The 11,801-nt window shown below is 40.1% G+C and overlaps 1 pseudogene; it reads left to right on the top strand.

Annotated features, from left to right (window-relative positions):
* The first annotated feature begins 8,932 nt into the window (after positions 1 to 8,932).
* LOC142455499 (golgin-45 pseudogene) lies at positions 8,933 to 11,307 on the top strand (annotated as a pseudogene).
* Positions 11,308 to 11,801: the final 494 nt, after the last annotated feature.

Genomic DNA, 11,801 nt, shown 5'->3' with positions numbered 1-11,801 from the left:
CTGAGGCTAGCCCAGATCAGTAAATCAGAGAGCAACAAGTGTTGGAGGGGCTGTGGTGAAATAGGAACCCTCCTCCACTGCTGGTGGTCGTGCAGATTTGTACAGACACTGTGGAAAGCAATCTGGCGATACCTAAAGAAAATGGAAATTTATCTACCTTACGACCCAGCCATCCCTCTACTGGGCATATACCCGGTTGAAGCAGCAAATAAAACACGACCAGTCATATGCGCTCCAATGTTTATTGCGGCACAATTCACAATAGCAAAGACTTGGAAACAGCCTAAGTTTCCATCGATAGACGAGTGGATTAGCAAACTTTGGCACATACACACAATGGAGTATTATGCAGCACTGAAAAGCACCGATGAGCACATGAAACACGTTATTTCATGGGAAGAGCTGGAAGGAATTATGCTAAGTGAGGTAAGCCAGTCCCAAAGGGACAGGTACAACATGAGTCCCCTGAGGTAAGTACAATCAGCATGAGAGAAATGGGGCATTAATCCACCCAAGGGGAGGGTATTGTTTATATCTCCACAGGGAAAGTGGGACCAGACTTCAACCCAGTGTCGCAAGGTGTGAATGCATTATCCCGGCGTGGAGGACGGAACCGGTGGAGAGGTCTGGGAGGCAGGCCCCAGCACCATAAATTAAGTGGATTCCTGCCCCTCCCCCGAAAAGAACTTGTTCCAAAGGACGACATTGACCCTGCAGCTATGGGAGATGGACATATTTGATCAGAGCACACGGGAGCAGATGAAGGGGCAGGAAGAGAGAGTGGAGCACAGCCTGGCCCACCAGGCCGTGATGATGATGTTCCTGAGTAGAGCAGCCAGTCCACAGAGAGAACAACATGGCTGGCCCTACTATGAGACATGATGCCCCTCAGTGACTAAGGGCGATACAGGGGACAGCACCGGAGACACAGTGTGGGAATTGCACCTGACCTGATCCCACCACACCGAGGCAATGCACTGGGGGAGTGCAGCGGAACAGCAAGGGAATGGAGTGGCAAGGTCCCCAGGGAATGCTGAAAGTGGACTTTGGGGCCCAGGGCGTGGTGCCCCAACAGACTGGACTGGAAAACGCTCCTAAGGGCCAGCAAAGATCCCTGAACTAACTACAAGCTTTTCTCTTGTGAACTGTTTTGTTCTGTTCTTTTTCAGTGGTTTGTTTTGGTTGTTTTGTTGTCTGGTTATATACTGTTGCTTTGTGTTCCTCTGTCTAGTTTTCGTGCATGTTAGTGACTCCACAGGTCTGTCTGAATAGGACAGGCTGGATGAAATATCTGGATGAAAAACAACGGGACCGACAGTTCCGGGGGGACTTGGGGTGGGGGGTAGGGGGGGTAAGGAAGTGGTGTTAACAAACCCAGGGACAAGGGAAAAACATGGGACCCCAAAGGGTAGAGAAGGGGGAGTGGCAGGCCTGGTGGGAAATGATCAAGGGTAAGGTTGCTTAGAGAAGAGGTATACTCTAGCCCAGGTGGCAATGAAGCATGGTAGTAGGGCAGGAGGAAGGTCAAGGGAGATGGAGGAAAGAGCTAGGAGTCAAAGGGCATTCATGGAGGTCTAGACAAAGACATGTACATGCAAATATATATAGGAGGTTGGGGAAATAGATCTTTGTGTCTATATTTATAGGTCAAGTATTAAGGTGGCGGAAGGACCTTGGGCCTCTACTCAAACACTCCCTCTATGCATGAATACCTTCTTTTATTAAATTGGAACTCTATGATGCTCACTCTCCCGACACAACGGCTGGAGCCAAAGTGGGTGAACAAGTAAATGTGGTGAAGAAAGCTGATGGTGCCCGGCTATCAAAAGAGATAGTGACTGGGGTCTTAAAGGCTTGAAGATAAACAAGCGGCCATCTAGCTCAGAAGCAACAAAGTCCACATGGAAGAACACACCAGCCTGTGTGATCGAGTGGTCCCAAAGGGATCAGTTACCAGGCATCAAAGAACAAAAAATCATATCATTGACTGCACACCTCCATGATAGGATCGCTGAAGACAAATGGGTGCATAAGCAAATGTGGTGAAGAAAGCTGATGGTGCCCGGCTATCAAAAGAGATAGTGTCTGGGGTCTTAAAGGCTTGAAGGTGAACAAGCGGCCATCTCGCTCAGAAACAAATAAGCCCACATGGAAGAAGCACACCGGCCAGTGCGATCACGAGGTGCCCAAGGGACCAGATATAAGGCATCATGCAAAAAAAAAAAAAGATATAAGTGTGTGTATGTATGTGTATTTATGTGTATATGTATATATGTATGTGTATATATATATTATATTAAATGAAGGGGGAAGTGCAGAGTGGAGACCCAAGGCCCAAGTGTCAGCCAATGGAGATCCCCTCATAGAGGGGCTTAGGAGAGGAGATGGGTTAATTAGGGTGTGAGGTAGTATCGATGAAGAACACAGCTTTCCCCCAGATCCTGGATGCTTCCTCCCCCCAACTACCATGATCCGAATTCTACCTCGCAGGGCTGGATAGGACAGAGGCTGTACACTGGTACATATGAGGGTTGGAGATACAGGGAATCCAGGGTGGATGATACCTCCAGGACCAAGGGCGTGAGGGACGATGCTGGGAGAGTGGAGGGTGAGTGGGTTGGAAAGGGGGAACTGATTACAAGGAGCCACATGTGACCTCTTCCCTGGGAGAGGGACAGCAGAGAAGGGGGGAAGGGAGACCCCGAATAGGGCAAGATATGACAAAATAACGAGGTATAAATTACCAAGGGCATATGAGGGAGGGGGGAAAAGGGAGGGAGGGGGGGGGAAAAAAGGAGGACCTGATGCAAGGGGCTTAGGTGAAGAGCAAATGCCTTGAGAGTGATTGGGACAGGGAGTGTATGGGTGTGCTTTGTACAATTGATGTATGTATATGTATGGATTGTGGTAAGAGTTGTTGGAGTCCCTAATAAAATGTAAAAGAAGAAAAAAAAAAAGAATTAAGATTGTAGATGGACATTGGGCCTCAACTCAGGTACTCCCTCAACACAAGAAAATTTTGTTCTAATAATCCAGCATTCTGTGATGCTCACCTTCCCGACAATGAAGACAAAATGGGTGCATAAGCAAATTGTGGTGAAGAAAGTTGATAGTTCCCAGCTATCAAAAGATAAGAGTGTCAGGGGTCTTAAAGGCTTGAAGATAAACAACTGGACATCCAGCTGAGAAGCAACAAAACCCACATGGAAGAAGTACACCAGCCTGTGTGATCATGAGTTGTCGATAGGGTCAGGTATCAGACATCTAAGCCCCAGAACAAAACCATACCCAATGTGAATTGGTGAGGGTAGTGGGGCATGGGGTGGAGATCCCAAGCCCATCTGTAGACAATTGGACATCTGCTCACAGAAGGGTGACAAGGAAGAGGTGAGCCAGTCGGGGTGCAGTATAACACAGATGAAACACACAACTTTCCTCCAGTTCTTTAATGCTTCCCTTCCCCTAACTATGACCTCAATTCTACCTTACAAATTGGATTAGACCAGAAGATGCACACTGCTATGGATAAGAGCCCGAAATACAGGGAATCCAGGATAGATAAAGCCCTCGGAGCCAACAATGAGAATAGGGATACCAGGAGGATAAGGAGAAGATGGGGAGAGAAAGAGGGAATAGATCAAAAAGGTCAATGTACAACCCCCTCCCAGCGGGAGGAACAACAGAAAAGTGGTTGAAGGGCAACAGAGGATGATGTAAGATATGAAAATAATAATCTATAACTTAACAAGGGTTCATGAGGGAGAGGGGGGAGGGAGGGAGAAAAATGAGGAGCTGATATCAAGGGCTCAAGTAGTAAGAAAATGCTTTGAAAATGATGGCAGCATGTGTACAAATGTGCTTGACATAATGGATGAGTATATGGATTGTGATAAGACATTTAAGATCCCCCAATAAAATTACTTAATTAAAAATTAATTTCCTCATTTTGAAATGATAAAACAAAAGCTTAGAAAATAGAATTAGGGGTTCCCTAAATTTCTTCTGGATCTAATATTTTCCAGATGTAGTTCTACCCAGGTGAATATTAGACATCATCACATCTGTGTCTCCCACAGCAGACTCAACCCTTAGAGAGGCTGACAATTATCACAAACAACTCAGATTCATTTTGACAAATCAAGCCGGTGTTTCAATACAACTTTCTAATAGAACTGGGGTTTTCTTTTCCCTAAATATTTAGCCAAGTAGCTAATCAGTAAAATAAATGGGTTGTATCAAATATCCCAAGATCTCAAATTGTGTTTACGCCAAGTGAGCAAATTAGAACATACTGTGGAACTCCCTACCCAGCACCTTTTCTCTCTGTACCAAAGGTGAAACCTGTCCTCCAAGTCTTCCAATTCTTTGCATTTATTATGTATTTTTATTTAGGAGTTAATTTCATATGCTTGCTGTCAAACCTCTGTTATTAATATGGTGGCTCAAATCCCAGTAGAGGCATCTGTAGGAAAGATGGCTAACCGCAGATTAGAACATCCTTATATTGTTACAACTCATGTTGATATTTATGTATCATTTATAAAAATGCTAGCTCTCCCTTCATTCTTGATCCAGTAGTCAAGTGGATAGATGTTTTCAGTGTTCAAATAAAAATATCCACTCAATTCAAGTCATAAATGAAGATAGCATGGATGTGTGAGAGGTCTAGAAAAAAACCACACCAAATCACATTATTAGAGGAAGGAAAAGAAATGTCTTCAAAGATAATAAACTCTGTTGGAATAGAAAACCCACACAATTTATATCTCTTTGTGAAAATGAAAAAGCTTCCTGGGTACATCCATCTTCTTTTACTGGGCTTTAGATCCATTTGTAGGATTTGAACCATCAAAAATATTGGAGGAACACATGCCTATAATTCTGAACAGCATTAACAGAGACATGAGCACAGCAATGCTTGGACAAGTTCAGGGTAAGTACTCAGGTCAATATGTTTGAACATGGCTGAAAAGTTAATTTGGTACCATAACTTGACTGTTAGGGTAACTGATGATAGATACATTCTGAATGCTGGTAGAAACCAATGAGCATTTTGGTAGACTGTTTTAGTCCATGATATGTTTCTATCCCACCCAAAATCACACCAACAGCAATCAAGAAAACTCCAGCTCATAGTGTGTACGGTTTCTGAGGCTTCAAACGTATAGGAACAGGTAGCCATATCTTTCTTGTCAGAGGTGACTGGTGGGTTGAATAACTAACTTTGAGGCTAGTGCCACAATGCTTAACTCAAAGACCAACAGTGTTTTATGACCATACTTTCCATTTTCATTCAATTTTATCTCTGCCATCTTATTGCTGTTATTGTCTTCCAGGGGTTTTATATCCTGCTAGAGTGGGCAGTGTTTCTTTCTACTGTGCAAAAGGTCATAATGGGTCAGAACTGACTGGAAGGCACCTAACTGCAGCAACAACAGATTGGTCAGGATCAGAAAAATAAATGAATATTATGGTAATGACTAGAAATAAAAATTTGACTAAAGTTATTTCTGTGGCCTGGTTAATTGTTAAAGCTTTTTAAAACAGATTTTTCTTTAATTGGGAGAAAGATGAGATTCTCTACTCCTAATGATTTAAAGTCTTGGAAACTCATGGGGACAGAGTCCTACTCTGTCCTATGGGGTCATTGTGATTGGGAATCAACTGAATTGCAGTCAGTTTGGAGTTTGGGAGGTTTTAATGCTCCTACACTGAAGATATTAATTAGCATATAGAGACTGCAGTAGTGAATTTTAAAAAATAGGTTTGGTTGTTCATGAATTAAGATAAACATATTTATAATTGCAGTTTCTCCTTCTCTGATTAGTAGCCTTTAAATTCATCCACTCTGTCATTGCTCTTAAAATAGTCTTAGATTTAATTGTGATTTTAGAATGGTACAGGGAAGACATTAGACAATTGCTTCCTCTTACTGAACTTTAAAAATGATGATACAGGTTTTCTTTTAGTTTTTTAAGTGAATACATGTCTAGTTTGACAATAGAAGAAACTTCAAAGCAAAAGAAACTGAGAGATTGAACAGAAATATAGTTGGACTTAATAAAAATGGTAGTTTGTATGCATATGGGTCTCCTTATGAGAATTTTCTTTAAAAAGCTGAGAATAGTATATGATTAAAAATAATCAAAGAGATGCAAACCAAAACAGCGATAGTGACATAAATTAGTGTAGTCTTACAGTCTTGTGTAAAAGCTGTTTTAAGGTGTTGATTTTTAAATGATATAGAACAAAGGCTACTGACTGTATCCTCATTGGAGATGAGCTAGAGTCTTAAAAATAGAAAAGGAAAGTCCCAGGTATCCAGAAGTAAAGATATTGATTAAAAAGAACATTTCCTAGGAAAATTCCAGCTCTGGTGTGCTTGAAATATTAGAAATAATTTTTTGAATAAATATAAAATAACTTTTTAAAAAGGAGAGAAAATGGTTAAAAGAAATTTAATATTTCATATTAAAAATCAGGAGAATGCCAAAAAAGAAAGAGAATGCATAGTAAATAGAAAGACTAAAATAATAAGAATAGGTACAAATTATCAATCACAATAAATGTGATGAGGCAAAATTAATCTATTCAAGTTTTTAAACTAGAATAAATCAAAACAAACTAAAGTATATCGTTTTTGAGTTGTTTGCCAAAGGCAAACTAAGAAAAAAAACTAAAAGCAAACTAAAAAGAAAAAAAGAAAAGAAACTCCACAAAAATGTACATAGTGCTTACTACATGCCAGATACAATTCTAGCCTTCTCAAAGGTGTTAGAAAATCTGAGATAATCTATCTATTAATGTTCTTATTCTACAGACCATGTCAGTGAGGGAAACACATTAGTTACCTGGTTCAGGGTCACAAAATAGTAAGAAGTGGTAACATGGACTGGCTTTGAACCAAGACAGTCTTGCTTCAAAATATTGAGTTTACTCATAATATATAATATAGACTCATAATACATACTGATGAAAGCAAGCTGCTAACTGCAAGGTCGGAAGTTTGAAACTACCAGCCCCTCTGTGGGAGAAAGATGAGGCTTTCTATTCCAATAACAAGTCTCAGTCTCAAAAACACGTGGGGACTGTTCTACCTGGTCCTAGAGTCACTGTGAACTGCAATTGACTAGATAGCAGTGGATTTGTGTTTTGAGTAACTATACAAAAGAAAATAGATTTTCAGTTGAAAATATTTTTTAAAGAAGAAAATAAGGTATTTCATAATTTTGAGCATAATAATTCCCTAAAATATACAATTATAAAACATTTTGCAAAATTGTTTCGACATGTATAAACAAATGAATATAATCACAATAAGAAATAGTCAAACTGCAAGATTCTAGCACATGTTTCTTAAAAGTTGGCATATCAAACAGAAATAGATAATGAGCAATGGATAGAATTGGCTATGGTATGCATCATCTCATACAGCATGGCATTGTAAAAGCAATTGCTGTCCATTAGGATGAATGTATAATGCTTTTTACCCTGTGGCATCAAGCTTGGTCATGTGGTATGCTTTTCTTTTTTTATTATTTTTTGTCAGTGAAATGTGAATGAATATGATATCCGCTCTTCTAGACACAAGCTTTTGGAGCCATCGTGTGTGCCGGCCATCATGTTTTCCCTTCTTACCTGGACATCATCAGTATCTCAGGAAAAATAACGACTTCATCAGAAACTCAAAAATGAAATTGATGTGTATATCACTTAAGAATAAAGTAAGCCATTGTTGCTATGTGATTTTGGATTATTTGTTACCACAACATAAGTCAGTCCAAACTAATTGATGATCGATTATACTAACAAGCATTCCTCAAATCTCAGGAGGGAAACATAAAGGTGCGTACGCACTCGTGACACGTGCCTCACATGTCGCGGTTGGGGCGCTCTGCACTGCATAGCCCTACATGCAGGGAAGGAGGCTGAAGTAAGCGCAACTAACTAAACAAGTTAATTTTATTGGCATCTAATGACATATTGTGGTAGGTACATAATTTCATGTCAACTTGATAAATAAAATGAAGGGGCAGAGTTTCGCCTGTCAGTGTGGTCAAAGCCTGATGGTGCCTCATTGTGGGCGTGGCCTTTTTCATGAGGATTCTGAGAACTTCTCTGTGTCTTTGGTGGAGGGCCACACACACTCTCTCCTTTGGTCTTCCTGTTTCCTAGCCATGTGCAGACCTGAGCCAGCTCCGAGATGCTTCCACTGGCAATGGATCCACTGGCCTGTGATCTTCCTGCATTGGCATCATTGCATGATCAGCATGATTCTGAAGAGGAATTTATGGACTAGTATCAGACAGATGGACTAATATCGGACTGAAGGACTTGATCGGGACTGGGCTGGGATGATTTCTCAATATACAACTGCTCTTGTTTACGAAGGTCTCTGTTACACACATGAGTGTCTCTGGATTTCTTTCTCTAGTCAACCCAGACTAACACACATATCATACAATTTAATTGTTCAAACTTATTAAGCACAGTGGGGAAATTATCACCAAAATCAATTCCAGGATATTTTCTTCTCATACTCATTTTTGTTAGCTCCACATTTCCCCTAAATCCCCTGACTTGCTTCTAGATAATTGTTAACCTGGTAGCTTACTCTATAGATTTTCCTTACTGGAATTAATATTCAGGAAATCACACAAAACATAAAAAAGAAGTAAACAAACAAACAAAATCCCAATAAAAATGAAACAGCAAAACAGAGAAAAACCTCAATCAAAAAGAAAGCAGAAAATATTAAAAACTGAAACAATATTAAAATGCTACTGAGTGGGTTGGTGTCATAATATATGGTGTCCTGTTGCTCTCAGGGACCTCTTACCATACCAGGTCTAACATAATCCTTAGTAAAATTTATCATACATTGTAATCATAGAATAATATGTGACAAATAGAGTTGTCAGTAACAGATTAAATGAATACTAATGAGCATTACTTTCTTTTGGATGATTACTCCAAAGAGATGGAGGTAAAATATATACCAAAGGTCCAACTTTTCTAAATTGCTATGTTACTCCATTATCATTGGTATCAACTATGACTCCTCTCTTTAATACATTCCTTCAAATCCCAGAGTTCCACAATTCACTGAAATATCTCACTGAACTCATGAAGCATTCAGGAAATGGTTTACGTGGTTGTGGAGTAAGGGAAGTCCAAAGTCAAGGTTCACACATCCGGAAAATTCATTTGAGCCCTAAGATTGCAAACGCTGGTGAATCAGGTCAGGCTTCCATTCATAGTTCAAGAATCATCGATCAGACAGAGCAAGCCAAATACAGAACCTACAGCAAGTGAGAAAACTGTGCAAACGTCCTAGGTCATGTTCATAATTGTTGGATTCCATTGTGGAAGCCATATTATTAGTCCATTTCCTCAACCGTCTTCCTCCTTTGTTTTTTCCTGACCCTTTCCTTTATTGAGATGCATGCTTTCCCAAGGACTGTGCTTTCCTGATAACGTGTCCAACATAAACGAGACACAGTCTTGACATGCTGGCTTCTAGGAAGCATTCTTACATCAGACATAAAGAAATCAAAAGATCATTTAAAACACAGGAAAGAGAAAAATCATCCATATAGACATCAGAAGAGACTCTGAAAGTTGCTCTTAATTGTAGAGTCACTAAGGCAAGTGGAAGAAGTGAAGAAGACAAAGAGCTGAACAGAAAACGTCAAACAGCAGCTCATGGAGACATAGTCAAACTATTGTAATGATACATGCAGAGACCTGGAGTTAGAAAACTAAAAAGAAAGAACACACTCTGAATATCTTAAACTGAGAAAACTCAAGGAAAATCCAAGCTGTTAGTTGGAATATCGAAAGAGTCTATGGACAAACTAGTGACTAGTGCAGAAAGCATCGAAGAAGCTAGAAAGTATATAGTTGCTGGGCCAAAAAGAAGGATGAAATTAGAGCTTCACTTAAAGCATTAGCCAAGAACTGTGCTCCAGGAATTGATGGAATAGCGATGGACATATTTTACTAAGCCGACAAAGCACGAGAAGCACTCACTTGCCTATGACAGGAAATTAGGATGACAGCGACTGGGGTAGCTAATTGGAAGCGATCCATATTTGTACTCATTCCAAAAAAAAAGGTGACTCAATAGAATGCTCAAATTATGAAACAATCTCATTGATAACATGTGAAATTGTAATTTTGCTGAAAATCATCTTACAACACTTGCACTAGTACATAGAAGAAAGCATCCGGGTCAGCGAGCCCAGGAGTTCTTCAGCGATGGAAGGCTCTCATGGAAAAAGCAGCGGAAGTTGAAGCTGTAAGAATATTTGTCCCCCACGCTACTGTAACCCATGATGTCCCCAACAAAAATGCCCAAGGTTAAATCTCTGGGACACCACAAAGGAGAATTCCTCATTCTGTCAGACAGAGTTGTGGATCCTAGGAATGACCTGCAACAAAGAGTGTATTGGAAAAGCTCAAGAAGTCTGAAAGGAGGTTATGGCAGGCAAGACAAAGAAACTCTTTCAAACCAGCTGTGAAGAGGTAAATCCTGACTTTTAAAAGTTGCTGGGGGCTTCTGTTGGGAATGATCTTCAGTATCACTTTGAATGTCCAGCCCATGAGGGGGAAAAATCAGCTTATCTTTGAAAATGAAGACCCGTGTCAAAACACAGCTCAGCTTTCTGAACAATTAGAACCCATGTCAATGATTGATGTCTAGTCAAGTAAATTCCTTGCAAGCCGGGTTATGGCAGATGTGCTAACCAATTCCTGAGCCGCTATCCAGAGTCAAAGCCTGATGCTCAGAGTGCTGTACAGGATCTCCTGAGGAAGCGGAACAATTCCATCCAGAAATGTCAGCTACACATAAATTACTGGAGCAGCTGTTAGTCTCCTTGAAGTGGGGAAGGGAGCAACCTTAGTACCCTCGTGCACAGCCCCTCAGCACAGCAGAACTAGCATGGAGAAATCACATACTAGCAAAAGCAGTAAATTCTCATCTGGGAAATGTTGGTACTAACCGTCAAAGATGTCATCACCTGTTTCTTTCTGCCACACCCCAGGTGAAACAAATGGCTAAAATGGTTTTTTCAGATTTTGGATCCAGTTGCCTGTACAGAAAATTCACTGGATAACCAATTTTATGAGTCTTTATCAACTACCTTACTTGCTACAAAGAAAAACATTGGGCGTTTTCATTCCTCTACTAGATATGAAAATATAAATTTCCGTTGCTGTAATTACTGTCAGGGGGAACTTTATTGGCTTTTGAGCATTCTCTGTGTTGGAGGCATTCTACTCGCATATACTTGCGTATTTTGAATGGACACAATTTGATATGAAGCAAATTTTAACTATTTGGCATATAATGGCGAATGCAACACACAGCAAGTGCATCCAAACTGATTTTTTTTAATGGTGAAAGTGGAATTGGAACATTATATTAATTCAAAGAAAAATGCAATCCATCAATTAGTATATATCTTGTAGTATATCTTGCTATATATTTGGGATGAACCAATTTTAAAATGTCATTTTCTAGCCCTCTGAAATATCCCCAGAATAATTTCACCAAGACATTAATTAGTTGTAAAAATGCCTATCAGTTAAGAAATTTTCAAAACACAAAAATAAAATAAAATCAGGACAGGTATGTGTCAGGGTGGTATGCAGTTACCATATTTATTCAAACTGCATTCTGACCAAATAATTGGAGAAAGTGGTTATATGAAGAAGAATGTGGTAGCAAGATCGGAGGAAAGTTGATACAACGTTGCTTGCTGAAAGTGGGGAGGACCTAAAGCATTTGCTGATGA

Source organism: Tenrec ecaudatus, chromosome 8 (assembly GCF_050624435.1).
Source record: "Tenrec ecaudatus isolate mTenEca1 chromosome 8, mTenEca1.hap1, whole genome shotgun sequence".
In the NCBI taxonomy this organism is placed as follows: Eukaryota; Metazoa; Chordata; class Mammalia; order Afrosoricida; family Tenrecidae; genus Tenrec; species Tenrec ecaudatus.
The sequence above is the reverse complement of the archived record's forward strand: the minus strand, read 5'-3'. Positions and strand labels throughout refer to the sequence as shown.